Below are 26,052 nucleotides of genomic sequence, written 5' to 3'. Positions count from 1 at the left end.
ATAATTTAAGTTCTGAAGGAAGATAATCAAATATTTATATTAAATATATATTGATGTTATAGCTATGAAAGTAAAACCTCCTAACCTCCTACAGTACATGTTTCAGTTTTAGCTCTATTTGGACCTGCACCACGTCCAAATGGTAATATTCTACCCCAGTTATTTTTACCAGTTGGTTGCTCAACACTTATTACCGACTATATGCTCCATAAATAATGTAAACATGGTGCTTACAGATAAAGGAATCTCGGCAAGAGTTTAATGGAGCAAAATAGCAGGTGCTTAATGCTGAGGAGATAATGTAGTTGACCAAACATTAGGCTTCCAATCACATAAGCAGCTCCCTCAGTTTCTGTATATGTACATGAACAATGCAGCACCGCCGCAGCATTAATGGCTCCTCTGTCGTCATTAATGTCTATATTGTCGGAGGTAATGCAGATTTCATTAACGCGGGTCAAAGATTTGTTATTATAATGCTTTTCAGATTAGTTTGACGATGCCAGACCTTTTCCCTGGGCTGGCAGCTCAACAACACACAGGCAACCCATCATTTGTGCTTTCAAAAAAAAAAAAAAACAATCTGCAGCATACATATTTATTATAGGCCATAGCCAATACCTGCGATAGTTTGTCAATAAGCAAGGAGTGAGAATATATAGTGTCTGGACCCATGACCCCGCCTGCCTGAATGTCAGATAACTCCCACTATTACTGCCGCAGTCCAGCGGCCATCTATCAGAACACAGCGAGACGTCGATAACAGAGGCTCGTCGCAAAACCTAAAAATTACCCTGGTTAGAGGGAGGAAAATAAAACCAATCAATGTGTGGTCAGTCCTCACTGTACTGTTGAATCTTTGATGCCTCTGCTGCTTAAACTCCAGACTATCAATTACGAGATAAACAGGGTCTAGGTGATTGTTGTCATGGTGCACAGAGCTGCTATCCAATTAGATCTCGCGCCGACTAATGTGTTAATATCTTACATAATTGGTGTTAGGGGCTATTTTTTTCTCCCTTGCTCAAATGCCATGCTGATCCTTATAGAGACTAATATTACTCCATTAGCACAATCTTATCTGGCCAAAGTAATATAGATGAAATATATTGAGAGATACTGTATAATTCAAAAACCCATTTCAGTAGCTTGACAGACTATTTTCTGCATGTTTCCTAATCATCTCCATTTTTAGGTCGCACTGTCTTAACTACTGTCAACTCAAAAACTAAATCAATAATATAAACATAATGTTCCTGCCGCAAATTGCTTGATTGTTTTTGAGAAATTATTTTTCGTCTGTTTATTTTTTACTTAGCTGTAAAAAAACGCTGACAGATAAAACAACACCAGCTTTGTTGTCAGTTTTTAAGGAGGCTGAGAGATACTGAGACAGAGAGATGAGGGGAAAAAAAAGAATCAGGACAAAAATAAGAAATGAAGGAAGAGAAAATAAAGAAACAACAGAGCAGAAAATATTTGTAAAGAGCAAGGGAGGACTCGGAGAGGAAGGGGAAGGATGAGGGAGAAAAAAGAGAGAGTAGAAAGAGAGAAGGGAGCGAGGGATGAGGTGCCTGCCTGGAAAGACGATTAGTATTCATGCGGCGTGGCGCTCCAGAGAGGATTAATGGACTCTGATGCCTAATATCCTGGAGAACAATTAATTTGCCCACAGTTTTGTCATGGTTGAAAGTCAAATGCTGGAACAGATCGATGCGCACAGCCGCCAGTGAAATCGCGGCAGCCCCTTCTGCCGGGCGCAGAATTTTAATTTCATCATCATCATTTTCCCCGGCTGCCACCCTCGACGAAGCTGTCTCTGACATGGCTGAGAGGGCCGCCACGTCCCAACAGGCGCAGCGCGTGCGCGTGCACGCGCGCACACGCATAAAGGGACCAGCGACGGCACAAACATGCAGCACGCGCGTGCTCTGGGGCTGAGCGTATATAAAGCCACGCATGCAGACCCGCAAACATACAAACATAAGCAGAGAGAGACTAAAGCGGCGCTCATACATATGAATTCCTCTTCCACAGACAATCACTGATGCAGAATGTGTGGGTAGAAATACAGCCATGGCATTTTGAATCTCTCCTCCACCCTGCAAGGCTAAAGATACACACCTTATATCTTCTATTTCAATACCCACAATACCCAGTGACAGCTGAGAGTTTTACCATGCAGCACAAAATCACACCAGAGTTATTTTTTCCATGGTTAGATATCGTAAATGTCATAGTTTTTGGGAAAAAAAAAATATATATATGTACACAGCTGAGCAAAATCTCCAGGTCCAAGACTGGGGTTTAGCGGTGTATGATAATGTGAGTGTGATGTCACAGGATGCAGCCATCAACACAAAGCACATGACAACAAGAGGGATGGATACGTTTGGACAATCTCGCTGCGGAACATTCACAAACTCCAGCTCGTCATGCTATGCTAATACCGTCGCTAACCCAGCCACATGGGCACGTCGCCGCCGGCAACGCAGCGCCGCCGGTCACGCGTCGCCGCGTCGTCGCGAGCGGCGGTAAACATTTCATCAGGGATGCAGATGTGTCAATTAAAGTGACGTAGAAACGCAGGTAGCACCGTTGCTGGTTCCTCACTGTGTGTGTGCTTCAGCCTCTCTGCCCAGATTAAGGATATCCTCATTAATGCAATTCAGCGTTAACCAAGCTGCTTTGGTCTTTGTCTACGTACGTACTGTATGTGAGGCACAGGACTCGTCCACACTGTTTGCCTGCTCCAGCCCCTGCTCAGTGCTACTGTATCCTACAGCTCTAGCCTTTCTGTCATAGTTCCCCTCTGCGGGGAAGGAAAAACCTAGACATCATTCTATGAATTATTAAAGGAGCTGGTGCTAATTTATTTAATGAATTAAGAAGAGTCCGGTGGGGGGTATTTCAATAATGGAGCACTGTTAGTAGTGTTTTAATAAGGATGGCACACACTGATTGGGTAATTACATCTGAGCTCTCCCCATGCTGCTTCACTCTGGGGCCACAAGAGGAGGAAGCCGTGTGACAGCGGAGAAGTTGTCTGGCTTCTATATTTATCATAAAACACACATCATGACATGGAGTCCTACTCACTGGCCTCCCATTAGAGATTGAATTGGGTTTCGGCTCACAGCAGTCAAAGGAAAGGGTTATGGGATAAATGGGTGCGCTACGCAATCAATCAACAAGCAAATGTTTGTGCACGTGAACCTGCAGGCTCGTCTGTCTGTCCCCCCTCCACCTGCCTTCACATAATCAGGTTAGGTTACAACATAATCACACCCTATTTGTTTTTCTGTTATTAAAAACTGTCAACATTTCCCCACAGTACAGTACATTTGTATTTTTGTGGTTATAACTGTCATTGTATTAATTTTCGACTCAAGCATGGTAAAATTCACACAGGCAGAATTTATCCAGTGCAAAGGCTAGAAATCTGTGGCAGTAAATGGTAATGTCAGATAACAGATCTCTGAGGCTACTACAGTATGTCATGCTACAGCACACTGTGACGGCACCTATAGCGAGCTATGGCCACGCTTACAAGAACTAATAACAGTTAACACATCTGCAGTCATTAAATAACACCTACCACTGACTTATGTATATTAAATATCCAGGTAGTAATGAGTTATTCTAACATTTACTATGTTTCAGTGCATGAGCTGATTCTGATTCTAAAATTGTTAAGTCTTCTGTGTCTAAGCTGTTAAATGTCCAAAATGATCAAACTCTGATTCCACCAGTTTCCAGTCAACCCAAAGGCAAAAGGGTTTCACCTGTTTAATAAAGCTAAAAACAGGAAAAAAAGCCAAACTACAGACATCACTACACCTCGCATCAAGTTCAGTTGCCACAAAAAACAAAGGTAGCTACAAAACAACCTGCTCGTGAATCTACACAGGCGTCGCCGGATTAGAGTAAAGACGTGGAACTAGAATAAGAAAACGGATCAATCCTGTTAGTGCTCGATTTTAAACGCTTTAGCCATTTACTGTAAACAACAAAAAAAAGGCAGCGGAACTGTAAAGGACAGCGGAACGAGGGGGGAGTGGAAAAGAACCGCTCCTCAGCAAAAATGCCAGGCTTGGTTATTAATTTTTTAGAAAGCAATAAAGCCCACAAGGCTCGTCTGGCTCTTGTCTCACCATTTAACACATCCAATAGCTTGAACCAAAAAATAGAGAGAGGGGAGAGAGAGAGGAAAAAAGAGACTGTCTATTACGGGGGGCTTCATTGGTCCAGGCTGGGCCTGTAATGGGACTGGATCCTGATCAATAGAGACGCTCCTCGGGCCATTCGTAGGCGTAATGACTTTAGATTTCTCAATAATTAAGATATTGTCACTGTGCTGACTGCAGGGTCAGCCAATCATTAACCCCATGTTAAATATGCCTTTGTTTTAATTGCTTTGCCTTAACTCCTCCAGATACGCAGGGATGAGAATTAAAGGGACAGCAGCCCTTTTACAGTGTGCATGTATGAGGAGCAGCGAGGCAGCAGCCCTGAGGCTGCGTGTGCGTGAGACGCAGCACATAACCATCCTATTAATTGTTACTATTTTTTGCATTTAGAATACCGATATATTCTTTTATTTCAACAAAGGCATCAACTGCGCTCTGGCATAATTGTCAGTTCTATTTAAATATACTGTGCGTCTAGAGGTAAGGCACGAGAGGAAGCAACCTATTTGATTTTGGTTAGAACACTGAGGATTTGTTAAACACAAGAAGAAGTAAAGTAAGCTCTGCACAGTGACACTGTGTCAGAGTTTTTGGGCATCAAAGGTGAATGTGGAGCTGGATGTGGACCCACAGCCCTCGCATCCAGCCATTCCCGCCCCGGCCGGCTGATGAGAGACAATGAATTCATACCGGACGCCCGCCATTCCTTCCTCCCTTCTACACGGAGCCCTGCGCTTCCTTGTCTCCCCGCTGCTGCCTTGCCATTGGCTGCCGGCAAATGGACTAAAGCGCCACTCAATAGGCCGATGCACTCCGTCAAGGCGAGGGGGCTTGACCTTTCCTGGCGTGGGGAAACGCAATTCATATCGGCCCCAGACCAGCTGCCCGCTAAACGAACATCTCATCCAATTTCCAGACGTTTGCAACACACACACACAGAAAAAAAACAGGAGGGAGGGTGTTGGTTGGTTGGAAGGGTGGATTGGAGGGTTGGGGGGTGGAGGGGGGAGGTCCTGATGGATTTTAGATTGGTTTCTCAATTTCTCTTCACTCTAGAGAGGTGGTGGGTGGGGGGGATGAGACAAAGAGGAAAAACAAACACCGAGTATGTTGAGACACACACACACACACACACACACACACACACACACACACACACACACACACAAGAATACAGCTAAAAAAACGTTGGTTAAACTGACTTCATTTAGTGATTATTTACAGTATTGTTATTTATTATGTTAATTTGCCAAATGATTTTACTGTATTTCATATTATATATATGTATATATATATATATATATATATATTTATATATATATTTGACTGCAGCCTTTTTTTAAACACAGTCTAAATCATCAGCACCAGGCAGACTATTAATGATGGACCACCAAGAGAGACGGTTACTGTGGAGACCGCATTCCCCCAGGACTTAGTCATGACGAACACACAAACAAGAACATAAACACACACTCGCACAAAGTGATACCACAACTCACCCGGTGCGCGCACAGTCATACTCAGATGCACCCAGACACACAAGCGTTCGCTGTAATGGAAGGTGTTTGAGCAGTTCGCTCAACACTTGGTTGCTTTTAAAGCGCAATCATTTATTAAAAAAAAAAAGTGGCGGCACGGTGCAAACAGGCAGAGTAAATTAAATGTAGGATTTGTCATCATATACACACGCCATGTAAGACAAGTCCATTCGGATGCAAGGCAAGCAAACTGTCTGAGAGAGAAATGAGGATCTCTGCTGGGCATATATTTGCATGTGTGTGTGTGTGTGCTTTCTGTTTTGCTCATTTGCTCTTTCACACACACACACACACACACACACACACACACACACACACACACACACACACACACACACACACACACACACACACACACACACACACACACACACACACACACACACACACACACACACACACACACGGCCCGTTCTCTGTTTTCATATTGGCTGCGTTAATTGAAAAAGGTTCTATTACCACAAAACATAATATTTTAAAATATATGTTTTCTATACTACACATCACGGATCGCATACTAACTTCACTTATGAAGTGCAAGCAACATTTCAGTTTTGTTACGGATGATCCACGTTTTACTACCCACTGCAAAGGAGGTCAAGGAGCGCGGTGGCTGAGCTGAGCGGGTTCCATCGAAGACGCCCGATACTGAGGCATGCAGACAAATGCACTTGTGCATGAACAGACACACACACACACACACACACACACACACACACACACACACACACACACACACACACACACACACAGGGAGGTAAACAATTCCCACTTTTGAGCGCTACATACACTTGTGCCTTGGGCAACAAACCAATCATGGCTCTGCTGTATGAGCATGTTTTTTTAGATAAACAACTGGTATTGGGTAATTCGGCACTCGCTTGGACATGGCGGTGTGTAAGCAGTGTGTCCTTAAACTGTGAGTATACCAAATGAGCCGCGCAGCAGCATGGAGTGGGATGCAGGGACACAGCGCCTGAGGTCTCCTGGGTGCCTCTGCTTCTCCCCGTAGCCCTGTTTCTGTCTGGCAGTGTCTGCATGGCTGTGTCAGGCCTGGCCCAATTAAACCTATTTAGAGAGCCTTCAGCCTGGAGCTCACCAGGGACTCAACATGTCATCCGACCGTCCACAGACATGCGACTTCCTGCCTGTAACAAAGACGGCTCGTGTGCTATGATGTAACCATTCGGCGTTTCAGTGAAATATGCACTTTTCCACACTCTGATTTATTGTTTGTTATTCCTATTACTAAAGTATCAATAATACCTGTTGTGGGGAGACTGCGCGCGTTCTTGATAGGAGGGATGTGGGTTGGCTGCAAGGACGGAGATCAGATTTCCTACACCCCACAAAAGCAAACACAACCGTCCATCCCTGGAGTCCAACTGCTGCTCTGAAACCAATTTAGCGGTCCATGCTGAATGGAGCAAACCTCTGCCCCCTCCCTTTATTTTCTTCCATCCATCCCTCCCTCCCTCCCTCCCTCCCTCCCTCCCTCCCCGTCCCGTTCCCCTCTCCCTTCTGTCTCTACTCAGTTCACCTCTCCCTATGCATTACTCTTTTGGAAGACACACTGAGACAGGGTGAGAGGGAGGGAGGGACGGGTGGGAGAGTTTGAGCCTGAGAAGGGGGGGGGTGTAGAGGGGAAAGGGTTCTCTTCTTTCTGAAATCATGCTCTGGATCAGTCTGGAGAGGCCTAGCGTGTTTAGATTGGCATGGCGGCTGGCAGACGACAGGAGGAGGTGGAGCTGGAGGAGAGTTATAAATAAACATTTCAACAGGGCTGGGAAGAGGTGTTGGCAGGCCCCGGGCCACGGACCTTCGCGGGGCTCGCTGGCGCCCCTCCAGGTCACATTACACGAGTAAACTGCCGCACAGCACCGCTGTGTGTGAGCATGTGTGCGATACAGAGGGACAGAGACCTGAGAGGGTGGAGGGTGTGTTGCTATAGCAGCAAACTCAATGAAGGCCTCACTGGGCCGACCTCAATACACCGAGAGAGCTGGCATATTATTAAATAAGGTCGCTGATGCGACCTCATTTAGAATTATACAAAATCTATTTGTATAAAGCAGGGTTCAGATAACAAAAGTATATAAAGGCTTTGTTTTTACATATGCAGTAATAAAAAGGCATGATCTTCATTGTGACATTAAATAATGAATATTTAAATTATTTACCAGTTATTATAATTAAAATGACAAAACCACTGCACTAAAAAGACCAAGGAACCAAACAGAAGAGAAGACATGCGAGTGGTTTTCATGCACCGGAATCAAGATCTGCCAAGTGCCCAACTGGCCTTTCGAGCGCAGCCGTGGAGGTCAAATGCAGCACAGTGAGTCCAGCCGCTGCTCTGCCCAGGCTGAGATCTGTGGAGCCTGGCACAGGACGGAGAAGCCCTTGGCAGCGGCACCCGGGCCCATGTAGAAAGGGTCCCTGTGCACAGCAAGCCTGCACGCGAACCGCTACGTGTAAACACAGGAGGCGAGCACCTCACGCACGGCGCAGAGCAGCGGCACGGAGACGATAACAGAGACCGAAGCGCGGGTCGCACAGCGCTGTTTGTTTCACTCTGTCTGTGTAATGTTTTAATCCCCGCAGCAATCTGTGGAACATTATCAAAAGCATATTTAGAAAGCTTCAGTTCTGTTTGTGAGTAATGAACCGTCCTGTTTTATTGAGATTTAAATCATATTGAGTCATATTTACAATAGTGTCATCCTTTATTTTTGTTCTAAGCTGAGGTCACAAAAATACATAACTGATCAACTTCAACCTCAAATTTAACACATGATGGTTTACAGCTTTTTTTTTTAAATATGTGAGCAACATTATAAATGTGATGAAGAATGCATACACATGGGTTTCCTACCTTTGTGTGTCCACACAGTCCAGGTTTACCGTACAAACGTCTTCACGCTCCGCTCACGACTGTGCTTGGGATTTCTGGAAAAAAAAACACAACTTCTCACTGTAAGGTAAAAAAGTTATGTACCGTCACAAACAGCGCGTTTTACAGCTTGTGCCTTCACAGTTATTCCTCTATAACCACTACAAGCCCGCGGTTCTTGGCTGGTTTTCCACCTGTTACCCTGTATAACCCAGGTTCATGGTTGATGGGACACATCCCACAGTGCTTGGGCTTAAGTTGTCCACATCCTTCCTCCACAGAGGCTTTTGTTGCGTCTTCGCTGCGACGCCTCAATGAGCGAAATGTGCTACGATGAGTATATAAGATGTGACCAGCCACCCACAGAACTGAGCTTGTATGGGACCAAATGCGTGTGTTACTTTATATTTTTTTTGTGCGTGACCCTTATAGCTGCTAACTCTGAGACTTCTTGAACACATTAGGGTTTTCATGAAAGATAAATCTTCCAGTGGAAGGCTGAAACAGTAATACGCTGTTTTTAAAGGGCTAAAACAAAGAAAACTAGCAGGACGAATGGTGGATCCAGCTGCATTTTAAATTACGATGAAAGGGAAAAATAGAAGGAAAAGAAGTCGAAAGAAAAGACAACTCAAAGGGGAATGCGGACCGCAAAATGCTATGAAGTCAGAGCGAGCCTATCTCTTTTTAGTCAATTGTGGTTTTGCTCCATGATTTATTATAAAAGCCTGGCAGTGTCCGTTGGGGCTAGTTAACAGATCCCACTGATGTGACTGCAGCGGGGTGGCTTCACCACATGCTTGGCCAGGGTGAAGTGACACATAAACACTTGGTGGCGGGAGGAGAAGAGCTCCATCCACCTGTGGGGACGCTAGGTCCGGAACAGGAGCTGACCCCGGAGCGGCCGGGCTTGAACAGAGCAACGTGAACAACAGAATAGGCAGCACATTCACAATCGCGGCCCTTTCCTGAAGACAAATAAATTTAAAAAAAAAACAATCGTCTGTTGGAAACGTCAGAGTCGGTGTTGGGAGTGATGTGAAAAGTGTTCTACAAGGTGTTAGAGGGAATCGCATTTAAAGTGTTTAATGTAGAAAAGCCCCGTTGTTGACGAGTGACAAAGAAAAGTACACTGCGAGCTTTACACTGTGGCATAAAGCGAATGGATTCCTCTACGCGGATTTAACGAAAGCTTAAAAACACAGCGAGAGCCTTTCCGTGTGTTTTACGGCCTAGGTTCAGTTTTTCCACACGTATGTGTTATTACACGTCTGTTTTCTCTCCCCTTTTTTTGTTCATTCAGAGAGAGAAACGGGGATACAGATAGGAGGGGGGGCCACAGTGCAGCACCATTACCGTTTCCTGTTTCTGCGGAGCCAGGGGTCTTCTGGGAGCGAGTCGAGAGGGGTCCTGGAGGCCGGCCGCTCCTGCCGGGCCAAGACACACTGTGGAGCAGGGAGGAGGACGAGACCTGCCTGCAGAGAAACCGCTTTTGAATCATCTGAGCCGGAGCTCGGAGCGCTCCGTGCACACGGCCGCTACCTAATGAGAAATTAACTTTAAATCAGATAAGCACTCAAAATAATCACGGCAACGTCTCGGTAACGCAGAACCCCAGCCAGATTTATGAAAACTATTTCTTCTCTAAATATTACCTCTGTGTATTTTCTTTGTTGTAATTCTGGGTAGAACGAGTCGACTCCAAATACTTGCTCTAGGCATCTCATCCTCACAACAGTAAAGCAACTGTTTCTAATTAAATTTTAGTATCATTTTCCAAATAGTTCTTACCAAGAAAACATTCTTATAACTCTGAGTCTTTTACACTGTGGCTTTTCTCTATAAACTCTCGTAATATTACGCCACAACTTTATTGCCCCCCCCCCCCCCCCCCCCCCCCAAACAAAAAAATAAATAAAACATTAACAGTGGTGAAGGTTATATGAAAATAAACTGCCGCTATTAGAGCTCTATTAGACATGCTGTACAATACACTTAAGGAGGAAAATATATTTTTATGCTCAAGCTGTTATTTATCATAAAAAAAAACGACATGAACTTGTTTGGCAATGAACTGAATAACAATTAGTAGAGAGATATTTTGTGTATAAATTCTTTGATTTCATGCTTATAAATAACTCATCGACTTATTAAGCCTATAATTTAGTACATTATCATCTGAATTATATGCTAATAATATATGATAATAAAAAAAACAATTAGAAACCTCTATGTTTTTGGAAGTAAATGTTGTGGAGCCCTCAAACCTACAGCCCACCCTGTAGGAGACCTCCTCTCTCCCCTGCTACCCAGCACCAGCTCCAGCCCTGCCAGCGTGCTGTTCTCCTGACAGGCTCCGGCTCTGAGGCCCAAAGAAAACAAACTGGCTCTGATTGTGAAAATAGTGCCGTAGGGCCCTCCTGGTGCCTGCCGCTTATCTCGCACAAGGCGAGCTTTGTGTACTGTGGGGGCTCCTTGCTGGCCCTCAACCACCCCACCAGGTGGAGACTTCCAGGGCCAGACGCCCCCCCCCCATCACCTCCCCGGCTCTCCCTCTGCTCTCATGCGTTACCGTGCCCACCTCCACTGAGACCACTGTGTATATTTTGAAAGGGGAGCATCAGGAAATTGATCCACAGGCCCCACACTGGTCTGTGGGCTGAAGCAATTCCCTAACAGTCGGAGATGATGAGACTCCCCAACCATAAAATGCCAAACATTACTTAACATACATAGTATTTTGTAGATAAGTTAGATACAGTATATAAAGTTACTACAGCGTGAAGGCGAGCAGATCCTGAGTTTTCAGCACAGGATAAATCTTGTAGAGTAGAAGCACTACAGTATTTATTAGAAGGCCAAGGTTCCCACAAGCTTTTGGACAGTGTAGCTGTTCAAAATCATATGCAGCTACACGACCTTATGTTCTCCAAGTAGGAGAGTAGTGCTGTATAGTAGGGTGGTCCAGATGTACATAGGTTTAAACAAAAAATATCCTATTTGACATATTTGACATATCCTATGACAAAGAAAACAATGCCTTAAATTTAAAAGCTCACAAAATTAATACAATATTTTTAGATTAAAGATTTAAAAGTCCTGGAAGCTAATGTGGCTAACGATAGGGTGTGGGGTCAGTGCTGCAGCCAATGTGTGGAACAGAGGCTTTTGGAACACACAAATTGGTGCACAGAGCGATATGTTGTGTGTTCCTGCCGACACTGTGGAACTGCCTAGTGGTGTGAAGCGCTTCGGCCAAAACAGCCTGAGTGTCTGAATGCAGAGAGCGACTCGTTCAGCGGCAGCTCGCTGTCATCTGCGGCGCGGGTTTCATCTTGATCTTCAGCACAGAAGACGCACAAAACGTTCTGCGGTCGCAACACAAAACATTTTAGCACAACCCGGAATCAACTTCAGCAGATGCCCAAGACAACGGAGGGGGCCTTTCGCCGTACAGGGCAGGGCTCTGAAGCGTTCCCACTGTGTGGGAGGAAAATTCAATAAGGAAACTTTGAGGGATCTAAAACGGTCATTCTTCGTATGACGCTAATAGGTTTCAGCAGGACTCCCAGACCAGCAACGCAGAAAGGTTAGACCTCAAACACCCAGCGCCGTCCTCATGGTTGCAGGGTGTTTCTACCAAAAATCAAATGACCGACTGTCCGTCTGATGTTCAGCCAAGACAGATTGTCAGTGTAAGAACAGATGCTTCAGTGTTGCTGGCCTCAAAATAGCTGGATACGATATTTGTATCAGCATCATTCGAAAGTCAATGATAACTCACCCACAGCTACAATATGACTGATGTTTTCCCTGAGGTCACGAGCCAAGTCAAACTTCCAGCTGTGCCAAGCTGGATGGAAAATAAAAATAGTTACCGCGGGCTATTTACAGAGATTGTCAGTAAATATGTAACAGGAGATTTCTTTTCTTTCCCAGGAATTGATTAGTGTTCAGAACTAAATAGGCTGAAAAAAATAAAACTAATTACAGTATCTATGACAAATAAATCCCTCAAGTTTGGCAAACAAGTCAACAACAGCAATGGAGGTCAGCGAAAACCTCCTGCTGGAATGGGCTTCTGATCTGCATCTGTATGTGGAGCTGGGAGCCAAAAGTTTGGATTCCATAGCAATAATCACTTACTGTAAGCGTAACCCTGCCCATTTACCAGATGGCCACAGCAACAAACACTGCTGATCACACAGGGAGAGAGACGCGCTGACTGCATGTCGTGCAGCTCCTGACGAGAAGACTTTCAATGTTTTAAAAGAGCCAGATGAATAAAACACCATCGTTCAGTTGTACTGGTTTCCCTCCTGCACCAGCCTGAGGTTGGCATCGTTGGATGGACTGCCATGAAATCTCCTGCAGTACCTGCAGTACATGCATGTATTATCTGTCGAGCATCACTCTGCAGATAAAAGGTTCCTGGGACTCCTTTGCCCTGAGTTGATGTTACAAGGCAGCACTACAGTAACAGGCCCAGCGGGCCGAGCCCGTGCAGCCTCTGAACTGGTTACACGTGGGTGGACGGAGCGCTAAGTGTTGTTGCCAGCTGAGAAAAAGCGAGTGGCCCTTACGCAAACGCCTTACATAATGGATAATTGGGGCAGCTGCTGGCGAAGCCGCTTTACAATGGCTTCCCTCCAGTGTGACTGATGAACGCTAAGGTAAGAGGTCCGCGTCGATCCGCCGCCGCTCGCCTCATGTTGCAGCCAAGGTGCTCGTCTCGGTTGCACCTGGACTTGCTTAACATTCTTGAAGGTGTCTCGACTCTCGCTCCAACGGCTCCTCGAGTCCCGAGGTGAAAAAAAGACAACGCGTTTCAGTCGACTGGCTCCAGGACCTGATTACTCGCCATGATTTAGATAGCTGAACTTTTTCTCCTGCTACCACATTCCACAGCTGTCAACAATTTTGGAACAATTTGGAATAATTTTGATGATTGTTTTTTTCCTCAAGTAAACTTGTGCGTTTAATTAACAACAGCAGACATCTCCAGTTGACAAAATTATCACGGAGATTTGAGCAATGATTCAGAGAGATGTGCATAATTGGGACCATAAGTTTGCAGGCAATTACTGTAATTTAAACAAAAATGATCCAATGCTGTTGATTAAAGCTCAACCAAAGCAATGGTTCTGATATTGAACCTAATTCTGATGAGACTGTCTCTATTACATCACCCAATAATAAAGAATACAATCTGAGACCTATCTTGACCCAAGGCTTTACCATAAACACTCTCTGGCATCCTTGAAACAGAAATGCCTCTAACACAACACTAAAGGCCATAGACACGCAACCTGTGTCTTGATATACTTCCATGCACAATGCTGGCTTCACACAACCAGCCTGATAATAGGTGTGACTCTGTTCTGCTTCCAGCTGTGTCCACACAAAGAGCAGGACATGGACTCAACCCTTCACCTGCTTGAAGGTAAATGGGAGCCAGGGTAAGGATGCAGACGGTGGAAGCCGTTGGTTGCAGGCTCATTGTGCATGTGTGGGGAATAAAAATAAAATAAACGTGACATTTATCTTATTTTCTACTTATGGTTAGTTTTCATACCGTACCCCTCAAAAATAAAATGCAATGATTGGGTTTGTACAATGGCATAAGGAGAAACTAATATCTTCCACATGCGACATGAAAATGCTGAAGCCTCGTTCGAGGCACATGCTGTCAAACCAACCATATTTCAGTTGGAATTCATTAGGAAGTTAGGATTACATTTTTCTAAGGGGAAACCAAGAGAAATGAGAAATGTGGATGAGGCTGTTTTTTCCAGGGCCCTCCGAGGGTGTACAAGAGACACTTCGGGTGGCGTCTGGATGAGCTGGGTTTGGATCAGGACCCTGCATCTGGGGCACATGTGCCTTAAATGGGGACAGAACCACTGGAACACAGAGCCAAAGACTCTTGTGTGTGCACTTTTCTTTCCCCTGCACAGAAACATCTAATGGCTGTGCCCCCTCCCGACAACCACGCAATGTGGATTTTAAACAACTCTGGTTGCAGTGAGCATGGCGAGCGCAGTAAAATTACTTACAATCAAATCTGTTTATGAAACTGCGCTGTTGGCGCGTTGGGCTGATAGACGATCTCTGCACAGACGAGATTTTCTGCGTGTTTGCCTGCGTTCGGCGGCGCGGGAGAAACCGAAACCGGCGGCGGGTACGCGGAGCTGCTCGAACCAACGCAGCGGAGGAGAGGTAAACAATGGGAGGCTTTGGATGCCGTGGTTCCTTGGCAGAAGGGGCCACGTGTAGTCCTCCCCCTCGCAGTCTTGGCATCTCTCGGGCCAGCCTTCCATTAGCAGCGTCAGGAGGCCCGGGGCAGCCGACAGGAGTGTGACCAGAGATTATTGTCCTGTGTGCTTGTTTGGGTTAAGGCTTTAGATGGGGAAATGGGATTAGGATAGGCCCGGCTGGAGAGACACACACTAATGGGAAGCAGAGGAGCACTGGCCTGATCCTCCTCCACTCACAGAGAGAAACCCTGTTATCCCACCTGATTGGATTAGCCCCCTGTTAAATGTGCTATGATAAGGGTGGACCGCTGCACAGCCTCGAGTCAGTGCACGGGGAGCAATACATTCCTCCACAGTGGCTTTACTGGATAATATCTGATCCGTGTTTTGCACTGATTTGGCTGTGACGACAAAAAAAAAAAAAATCATAGCATATACAAAACTGAGCTGATCCCCTGTGTTTGCCTTAGCTCCTGCAGCGGACCTACTGCACTAAAAAGAGTCTCCGCTGTGACTGCACCTTGCCTCCCTGAGCGTTTTCTGTGTATGCAAATCTTCCAGCTCCAACTTGCTAAGTGCAGCCACTCTACCAATCAGACGGTAATTGCTGGTATCCTGCCTGCTTTCCCTTCCAATGGCTGAGCAGCTAATTTGAGCTTGTGGTTTAAACAGCTGGAAAATAGCATCCTGTGGCAAAACTGGAGGCTTGTGTTTGACTGTGCATCCATGCATGCGTGTGTGTGAGAGTATATGAGTATATATATATATATATATATATATATATATATATATATATATACATATATATATATATATATATATATAGTCCGTTTGAAAAATACACTACAGTATATGCAGCTAAACTAGCGGGAAGCGCGCGTGCACGTGTGCTGGCCAGGTGTCCACAGTGTAATATTTCTGCCAAACGCCATTAATGCCTCCAACCTCACCCGAAAAGTCAACACCTCTGTCAATACGTTAACTCTATCTGACCCCGCTATCAGCTTAGCCCCCGTCCCTGTGATTGATTAACATTTTATTAATATTTCCATTTCCCACCGGCTCAGGTGATCCGGCATGACACACCGCTCCCACTCTGGGTGATGATTGGATTAAAAAGGTTACTGATGCCATAATTGCTTTTAAATTACACTCCATGCGAGCGTGTATCATTAATGTAATGATTATCCACATCACATCAACGTTACCTCAGTGAATCTTTAGCCATTAGACTCGATAAGCAGACACGTCACACTCATCATCAAACGTAGACACAGACGTAAGACCCAGAAAAGATCAAACCGAGCAGAGTCAGGAATGGAGGCGATCGCAATCACCTGCTGGTCACTCTCTGGTCACTCCAACGAGGCGTATAATGAATTTGGCCAAAGCCACCACAGCTGACAGCCACTTAAGGAATTAGCCCCTGGTATACAAATGACTGGTAGCTAATTAAGCTAACTGTTGTTGGGGAGTATGCACAAAGGCTACTGCTCTTATTGCCAACCAGCCAGAATAAAAGGGGGTCTCAACTACAGTGTGTCTGAGTAGCAGTGGAGCCCAAACTGCCAGTACGGTATGAAAGTGCTTTCTGGATCACGGACCGATCTGTACTTATTTTATACCTGAACCGCTTTTTTTCCTCCAGAGCCATTTACACAATTGCACCATTTTCCTCTATCGCATTTTTTCACTTTTGTCTCATCTCTTGTTTATTAGCTGCAGATATGTGACTTCAGCAGAAATAGATTAAGGAAGTGCAGCGATATCCTTTACAATACAAATGTAAACCGTACAGTAGCACAAACAACACAGACCTGGGTATAGAGGTAATATTAGCTTAATAAGAACATAAAATGTTTAACAAAGTGTGTGCAAAGGACAGAGAGCAGCATATTCTCTATTAGCGTAGCAATCTACGATATTGCCTTTGCTTTACAATAAATTTATGAGGTTTAAGAGACAGAAGAAGAGACTAAGATTTTTATTTTCTTTCAGTGATCACAAAAGGCAGAAACCTATTTCCCCCCATTTCCTGCAAACATAATCTCACTGGCCATTTTTCCACTGCAGCTAACATGGAACAGTTCTGTTTAGTCTATGCCTATCGCTGGCTCTGTGTTCTTGTTATTATACTGGGTTTCTTCAGATGCAGTAATATGACTGCAATAGTAAAATATAAGAAACAACATGTTTACAGCCTACTTGAGCATTACCGTAAGTACCTTACTTGCACATTTCACAATAGGACGGGGATGGAAACACGTTCTCGTAATAAGAGGAAAGTGAGTTATGCCGAAATACGAGACACATAACACATGAATGACCATGTTTTCATTATATTACAATATTTATCCATGTGTTTGAATGAAGGTGTATGTTCATTCAGTGTACGGGCCTAGCTGTGTTTGTGTGCGCGTACTTGTGCGTGTCTGTGGCTCTTTCAAATCCAGAGCAAGTCGTGAAACCTAATTGCTTGCACATGTTGAGGATTTTCAAGTGTTTAGAATAAAGCTGGTTTGAAGAAGAAGCAAAAATGTGTGTGTGTGTGTGTGTGTGTGTGTGTGTGTGTGTGTGTGTGTGTGTGTGTGTGTGTGTGTGTGTGTGTGTGTGTGTGTGTGTGTGTTTTTTACACACAGACAGTCAACCTGAACCCCTCTCTCTACTGAAACCAATGCCTTCTCGTGCTCTCTCCTCTAAAGGTCAGAGGTCATGAGGAAAGATCTCGGTGATCAGACGCAGGCCTGTTGTATCAAAACGAGCAGACGTAGCAAAGTGTAGGTGACGCCCCCCATGCATTCGCTTAAAATTAGATTAAATTGATGAATAAAAATCCCACAGCCAAGCATCTACCATAAAAAAGGACTGAGGCGCTAAATAAAAGAGGAAAACCTCGCATACCACCCAAACCTCGCCGCCTTACCCCTCCTCTCACCCCCTCGGCCCTTCTCGGGGAGAGATAAAGTGTTCCAGAGACAGGGGACCCAGCACAGTTTCAAAGATGTATCAAAGAGTAAAGATGGAAAAGTGCTTTTAATCTTGTGAAACCTTATAGGCCTCTAAACGGGAAGGGCTTCAGAGAAAGGGCCCTTTAAAGAGGACATATAATCCTAATTAAAACACAGAACAGAGCTTCCACTTGATCTAAGGGCCCCTCGGCATAAGCTCAACCATTTTCTAGTTCAGGATCTTTTATTGTTGTTGAAGCCACACTAATGAAATAATGGTTGGCCGCTAAATAGACAAATCAAATGATTATTACTGCTATGTGTAACACGTTGCATCTACAGCTTCTATACATGTAAGCTTAAAGACACTGCAGGTTTATTGCAATCAAAGTGAAAACATGCTGTTGTCATTGGTCCAGAGCTTCAGTGAGGCAAAAATACCCCAGCCAAAAAATGAGGTTTACTGCTTACATGATCTTCCTGTAATTCTATTTTGTCTCATTTTTACAAACTGTGTCCTGGCTCTGCAGTGGTTTCCCCCCTTGAACCCCGATACCCCACCTTACTCCTATTCCCCTCTCCCTACCCTAAGCCCCCCACCCCCCGCCATTGATCAGGGTAATTGAGAACAGCCATATACCCCCCCCCCCCTCTCCATTTCCCTGCCTTCCTCTCCCTCTCTCTTTCTATCGGCCCCTTCCCAGTCTCGTGAAAGCACAGACATCTGGTCCGCATACACCCCAAGTCTCCACCAAAACCCCCCACCCGCCCCCCCCCCCCCCCAGTCACCTCCAGCCCATGTCCTTCTTTGGAACAACCAGAGTCCCAGGGCATTTGAGCGGTTGAACAAGAAGATGTAGAGGAAGGAGAAGAAAACAACAAATACAAAGAAGTAGAAAAAGACAAAAACAATGAAAGATTCGAGCGGGAAAGAAAAGCATGAGCTACTTTACAAGTGTGAGGATTTTTATCACCTTGAATTGCAGTATTTACTTCTTATGCACAGCCTGGATGCTAAAATCAGTATGAAAAGTGGCAGAGGTCTGATTTAAAAGCAGAAAGGTCATCAGCTTTTATGCATAAGGGTAAAAGGCTGAGGTATTAGGTATAATGGTACTATAAAGAATTGACAATATCTTCAACAGGGAAATATCCTGAGCCTCCTGGCATGTTAGAAAATGCATTTACTCTGCGATGGACAGGGCGATAGAAAGGGAAGTGTGGGATTTGAAGCTTTATGTTTATGTACGTGCGTTTGTGTGTTCATCCAGGAGCAACAGCGGCGGCGGGCGGGCGGTGTAAGTTACGTGTTACAGATAGAGATCAGGCAGGGACAGATTTAATTAACAGATATCTCTCCTTAATGTAGATTCTTTTGGCTCCCTCAGATACGTCCCCTTGTGCTTATCCAACCAGAAATAACTTATCTTGGCTCTGAACTAGTTGTAATGTATTTCTTACGGCGTTTAAGGGAGCAGGGGTTTCGGTGGAAAGCCTACAACCTTCATGTTTGTGGCAAGGAGCAGTCAACAACATGAGCACTCAAAAGTGTCACTAATGGCTGCAGTATGTATTACATGCACATACACTGTGTCCTGCGCTGTGTCTTCAGAAGCGGTGTGCGTGCGCTCAGCTATGTGTGTGCATATGTATTAATTTGCTCGCCATAAACTAAAGCTAATAGAGATTTGCCCTTTTAACTATCTCTCAAGGTGACCAGATTACTGACATCAATTAAAGCAGGTCTTGTTGGCCGGGCGCCCAAAGCACACACTCGCCCTTAGAGGAGAAGAAGGGATCTTCATCCAATAAATCACCCGAGGAAAGGAAAGGAGAAAAAGCAAGTGAAAGAGAACGAGGCACCGGAGAAAGTAACTTTGCCCTACAGCAGGCTGCACAAAGCCTGCTTTAACGACTCAAATGAAGTAAATAATGAAATAAAGGTTAATACTTATGGATTCTTCATATGGATTTACAGTAAGTACAGTTCTGCTGGTTGCCACAGATCAATGACCTGGAGAGAGCCAATGAGATGGGAGACAAATAGGGGCAATAAACAAAGGGAAGTAAATGAGAGTTTAAAACACAGCAAAGGTCAGGGGCACGATGCATCTCTGTTTTTACATGTGCATCCCCACTTATTAAAGCCGTACAATAATGGTTGGAAGCTCTTGTTGTGTTCTTAGGCAGCCTCTTCCTCACATACTTAACTTTGTACGTTCAAAGTCCTACACATCATTAGAAAAGAATGTGTCCTCTATTTACCCTCAGCCTCTTATTTGACTGTCTTTTCCATCAGGTCTGTGATATGAGGTTACTTAAAACCGAATCGGTGGCAGGTTTGTGGTGAATTCATTATGCAGGTGATGCAATGTCAACATCTTTGTGTGGGCGGAATAACTGATAGTAATCACTTCCTTATGGGCATGTACAGAGACGTAACCACTGCTGCTAACACGGGGGCCGTAGGGCCAACGCGTGCTCCATTCATCAAGTATCTTATACTGCATAGTAGTAGGAGGCATGTTGTGGACATGTATTTGGAGGAATCCTCATGCACCCTCACACACAATGAGTCTGTCATTAAAAGGACTAAAACACAATCCAATGACGCACACAGCACTCTGTATGAAAGCACGCTCTGAGGGCGAATGACGAACTTTAATTAACCTGAGTTCTAGATAGAAGGAAAAGGAGCCGCTATCCAGTGGCCCCTGGCGCGGCGCCGGTACTGTCCTAAGGGGTGAAACGCACTCAGCGCCAGGCAATATCCTCTCCCTTCACACACAAATTAACCATGCACGTGTGAACGCGGGCCAAGACGAAGTAGACGATAAAGACGAGGGAGACAAGATGAGGCAGGGAAGGAGAAGCTGCTCGTCCACTTCACTGCACAAAGATAAATGAATGAGAGTCTGTATAATTCATCTAATTGCAGATTTTTACCATGATTTAATTTAGTTTTCATTACATTTAAACTGGTAATTGTTTGGACACAAGTATTAGAGTGAAAAAAAATCATGTATATATTTTAAGATTAAGATATTTTTCTTGATTCAACAAAACCGCAACCGAAAATTCCTCAGCATGTAAGGCACCACCTGCCCCAGTTGCCTATCCCGTCTCCGTGCCTCCCCCTCCCCCTCCCCCGGGTTAGCGACTCCACAGACCTTGGATCCAACTTTCCCAGACTGTGATTTAAAATAACAATTGCATGCATATCAGGTTTCAGGCCTCTGAAATACATGTGAGATGAGGTAATGTGATCGGTCCAGGGCGCCATCCAAACCTCCCTCTCCTTGCTCCCTCTGTGCATGTGCACGCATCTGTGCACAACTATCTGTCTTCATGGTTTCAGTTAAAGGTTTGCAAGAATTTCTTGTGTTGAAGTTATAGGGAAGGTTTGCAGCTATTTTGCATGCGGAGTACTGTATGTGTATATTGAATAATACACGGACCGGCTAATATCTTTTATAGTGAGCGCTGTGTTAAGTGTGAGGCCTTAGCGCCTGTTTTCAATTAGTTCCCCAAGTTAAAACGACATTAAACATGGTTTCACTGGGTCAGAATTACAACTCAATTAATACCCCATAAAATGGTCACAGAGTTAACGATTGAGCAAAGAGACAGCGCCATAACATTACCCATATCATTAAAATCAGAAGTCAGGGTTACAGTGCCTTACTGCGCACGGAGAGACACAGGACGCCCGGCGACCCAGTAAGTGTCAGTGAGTAAACACTAATAATAGCCTCCATAAAGCCACTGGCATGGCACCGTGGGCCGGGCCTGCGAGGGCCATTAAAAAGGCTGCGGCTCTCAGCCCCATCCTCAGGATCAGGGAGGAAGCGCTGTGGCTGGCGTGGCACCAGTTGCCACGGCGGCCGCGGCGACGGGACCCTGTAAAAACAAGGAGGCAGAGGGGCCACGTACGACGAGCAATTAGAGAGCGGAACCAAAGCGCTCATCACGTCGGAGGAGAATCTAGTGCACAGGTGAATATTCACTGCACAGCGGACCGTTCTCTGATCAGGAGGGTCTGCAGCTTTTCTATTCTCCTGGGTGGTTTGTGCACTTCTCAACCAGCTCAGTGCCTTAAATAAAAATCCCCTACAGAGGCCTGCTGGTTACTCCGCTGCCCACCCCCAGGTCAGTTCTCTGCCACCCCCCCTTCCCCCAAGGCTTTACTAAACACGCTCTCCTGGTTTAATCACACAGTAACATGTTCGTCTCACTGTACTGACAGGACAAAAGTGGCTCCTGTCCTCCCCCACGCGTCCCATCTACCCTGCGAGACCCACACCTCCCATGACGGCTGCCTTTCAATCAAGTGATGACTGGTTAAGTACGCGTCTTGCATTTCTGCCCCCCCATTGAAGACCGGCCATGTAGAAGGAGCAGGGTCTTGTAGGTATGGCTGCTAATGGGGTAACAGACAAGGCCTCCCCCATTTTGTCAAAGGGAGCTGAGAGGGAAAGCGTCTTATCACCAAGTCACAGCCTCACTAAATTGGCTCCTCCATACCATCTCTCTTCTCTCTCTCTCTCTCTCTTTCTCTCTCTCTCTCTCTACACATGCCAAATTTTCCAGCCGCTTATCCATAACTTTTAATATAGCTCAACAACTCAAACACAATTTCTTTGTTCGGGTCATTGTGCTGGGTGAGAAATGATTATGTTATTTCACTGGTTTCCCAAAGTGAAATCCTTGTGAAAGAGGAAATTCAGGAAACTGGAGAAAAAAAATCTCTCTTCTGGAATTTTCCATAGTCCCTTTTCCGTTTCTCACTTAATTTCCCCCGTTTTCTGCCTCACCAACTCCAATTTTTAAGTGAAAACATGCAAGCAACTAGTGCCATAATATGCAATCGACCGTTACACGTTGCTCCCCTTTTCTCCGCGTTTTTCCAAATATCCCTTCGCATTCCCTTTAATCCCTGGATGTGTGCAATTAAAGCGCAATCTCCTCCTCTACTCCCTCCTCAGTCCCATATGTTGTTGAGTGGCGAAGCTGTTGAGAAAGAGAAGTGTTAACCTCCTCTCCAAACCGCAGGCAGAAGGGCTGCATTCCTCCCCGAGTACTCAACATGCTGTTTATCTGCATCCATGCACTCTGTCACCATGGCAACCCCAACCAAATACACTGGCCTGTTCAACTCTGTTTAATTTTTTCCTCCTCTTTTTGATTTCATCACTGGGCTCCCATGCGCACTCTCACTAAGATAAACAGCGATGGAGCCCGAACTCAGCCAAGGCTGTGTGAGTTTATTTTGAGTCTCCGCCCAGTTCAGTCCATGACGCTGTTTTGCCAGCCTCACTTTTCACAGCTTGAAAACTGGAAAATGCTCAGCGTTTGTGAGGCAGAGGAGACGGGAGATGTGGTTGGCGTTGGCTTGGCTCATCTGAGACATAACGCCCCAAATAGTTTGAGAGCAGCATGTTCATCGCGTGGCTCATGACATGTCAAATTCAGAGATGAGACTAAAAAAGTGTGGCCTGTGGGAGCTGGAAAATTCATTATTTATCTGTTTACACACTGTCACCCCTACGAATAAACACATTTTATCACTCGCTTTCATATGCGGAGGGGTGCACGGGCGTCGCACACAGCCTTGTCAAATTCAGGGAATCAGCCGATGCCAGCGAGATGAGACCCAAAACTCACATTAATGAAATAGCCTGTAAGACGACACTTTGTTCTCTTAATTAGCACTTCTTCTCCTCCATTCAGCCGGCGTTCCAGTGGTTGACTATTCCTTTATTAGGCAGGATTCCATCTCCAGCTTTCCAATAGGCACTTAACTCCTGCCTAATAGAGGATTTTCCCACACTTCCTCTGACAAGCCATTCAACTGAGAAGAGTTAATTTGTTTCTAATGCTTGACTAATGGAGGATCCTGATGGCAGGAATTGAGTACTGGATTTTTGGGATTGACTTCGTTGCCACATCCTCATCTAAAATGAAGCCTATAAGATGAGAATTTCTGCTCCTTTTAACCGCAGAGTGAGAGTCAGTTTACACTGGGGTCTTAAGAACAACAAAATATGGCAAAATGAAAATAAAAAACTTTAAGCTAAGTTACACTCTACTACACACTAAGTGGAACCGAGTGCTGAGCCCTTAAAGTATATTATATTATTAAGAGAGCATGGAGAAAGAGCTCTCCCTTGCATACGTTGTTGCTTTTTATTAGTCTTTTTTCCCCCCACTGTGGGTGTCAGGGGTGGACTCGCTGGGACTATCTCAGCCCTGCAGTGGCCATTCAGTTAGCATGTGAGTGACAGCCTGTGGCACTATCAGCTGTCCTGCTGCACAGCAGGAGTGTCAGGAAGAGAGAGTTGGGGTGAGGGTGAGGACGGGAGCACAACCATGCCAGGCGGAGGGGACGAGGCTCACCGAGGGCTATCTGGAAATAGCACTGTGGCCCAAATATGGCTTCTCTAATCAATCTAATTCCGTCTGCAAGCGCTGGCCTTCTCTCTCAGACATTTCATTGCGTCAAGATAACCTTATCTTAACCCACCACATCCTTTACAATTAGCACTCTTTCTATAGACACACACAATGGCGAGTCAAACGCGCACATGCAGGCGCATGCCCTCGTGTTTGCTCATAGCTAAATCTTAAACTAGCCGGTGAATGCGGGGGCAAATCGGCTTTTAATTAAATCTCGCTGCTTCTGGGTCTGTTTCTGTCTTCGCTTTGTTTCACATCATGTGTCCATTGCACCTGTCAAAAATGAGACATGGTCTCAGATGTGAGGTGCATCCACCGCTCTGATGTTGATGAAACTTAAACATTAGCAGGGCATAAGACTCCAGCGACAGTGGAGCGTCAGAGCATTTTGGCATTAGGCTCTGTCACTTGAGATGGGCGAGGATGGAAGGATATGTAGATGGGACTTTAATGAGCTAGCGCTCAACATAGTGACACTTACCACACCTGATCGGCTCCTGAATCCCGTGGGAATTGTCCCTTCCCTAACCTAGTGGCAGAGACAACACGGCAGATCAAAGATAATGTGCCACAAATAAGCATAATAGATTCTGCTTGTGTGCATTAGCATACAGGAGAGGAATTGGATTTCATACATCTAATGATCAAGTATTGGAGTGGCTGCGTTCCTTTTGTTCCATTTTAAACTTGCCCAGCATTATCCCGGCCCATCTTGCAAAATATCTCTGCTGAAGATAAACCAGAGCAAGGTCAAACTAACAAAGACTTTACCTCCGCCGCGTTTCTTCCTGTCTCTGATAACTCTCTGGATTTCAAATACCTTTTCTGCTGCCTTCCATGAAGTCAGGGACACAAGCTGGCTATTGATCCGCTGCTTCACCGTTTTATGTCTGCGCATTCAGTGAACGTGGGCGTCTGTGCCAAGAATAAATGTGCGTGTGCGCCGCGTTGCTTTATTTGTCTGTGAAACCCAGGGAGGCACACGCACACACACACAAACACACACACACACACACACACACACACACACACAGCTGATGGTGACTTGTCAGGATAATTAGGACTAGTAATGAGATGTTGTGGGTGGACTGCATTTACCTCACCAATGCTGATGACCAATGACCTTGAAGTCCATCAGCGGGATGAAGCTAGAGCTTGATCAGCACACGACCCGTCAGAACACAACAATACCACTGAACCCTCGAAAGACAGTGTCCCTTCAGCTTTTGTACAGACTGTAACAAGGAATTGATTAATTACATACCTTTTTTGAGCCAACAATAAAATACGAAGCATATACGTTCTATTCTGCCTGTAAAAAACATGAATATCATAGTGACATGAATTAATGGCCCATGCATTTGGATTCAACTCTTTACAGTCGAGCAAAAAGACAGACATTTAACAGTTTGCCCCTCATTTGACAAACACACAAACGCACACACACACACGCGCACAAAGGATTAAAATAATTGATCAATTTACTCAGGGGCCAAACTGATCAATGAGATACATTATTAAAAGAAGGCTATTGATCAGGATGGAGGCAAACCGAGTAAAATGTTTACCGCAGCAGAGAGGCTGGGATCAATTGCGGGGCCAATGCAGCTGAATGGAGCCCTGTATGGATTAATGTGTGATGGAGCAGTAGGGCCTATGTTTCTGCCAACTGTCCACTGAACTGTCGTAGCAGACTGACAATGAAGGATTGAGATACGGCAGAGAGTGTGAGGTAGCAGAGACTCGGTACCACATTTTATCAGTGAGCAG

The 26,052-nt window shown here is 45.2% G+C and overlaps 1 long non-coding RNA gene across 17 annotated transcripts in view; it reads right to left on the bottom strand.

Moving 5' to 3' along the window:
• Nucleotides 1-26,052, bottom strand: part of LOC114862637 (uncharacterized) — a 163,659-nt gene that overhangs the window by 93,742 nt on the left and 43,865 nt on the right. For 14 of the 17 annotated variants that reach the window (XR_008695453.1, XR_008695454.1, XR_008695452.1 and 11 more), the window contains 6 exons: nucleotides 25,381-25,517; nucleotides 25,103-25,243; nucleotides 24,918-25,010; nucleotides 24,764-24,811; nucleotides 9,978-10,096; nucleotides 8,604-8,677 (listed from right to left, as the gene is read on the bottom strand). This is a non-coding gene — a long non-coding RNA (uncharacterized LOC114862637). The remainder of the gene's footprint in view (nucleotides 1-8,603; nucleotides 8,678-9,977; nucleotides 10,097-24,763; nucleotides 24,812-24,917; nucleotides 25,011-25,102; nucleotides 25,244-25,380; nucleotides 25,518-26,052) is intronic. The other 3 variants (XR_005898128.2, XR_005898127.2, XR_003787026.3) reach the window with 3 other exon arrangements.

This window comes from Betta splendens, chromosome 9 (assembly GCF_900634795.4).
Source record: "Betta splendens chromosome 9, fBetSpl5.4, whole genome shotgun sequence".
NCBI classification, from domain to species: domain Eukaryota; kingdom Metazoa; phylum Chordata; class Actinopteri; order Anabantiformes; family Osphronemidae; genus Betta; species Betta splendens.
The sequence above is the reverse complement of the archived record's forward strand: the minus strand, read 5'-3'. Positions and strand labels throughout refer to the sequence as shown.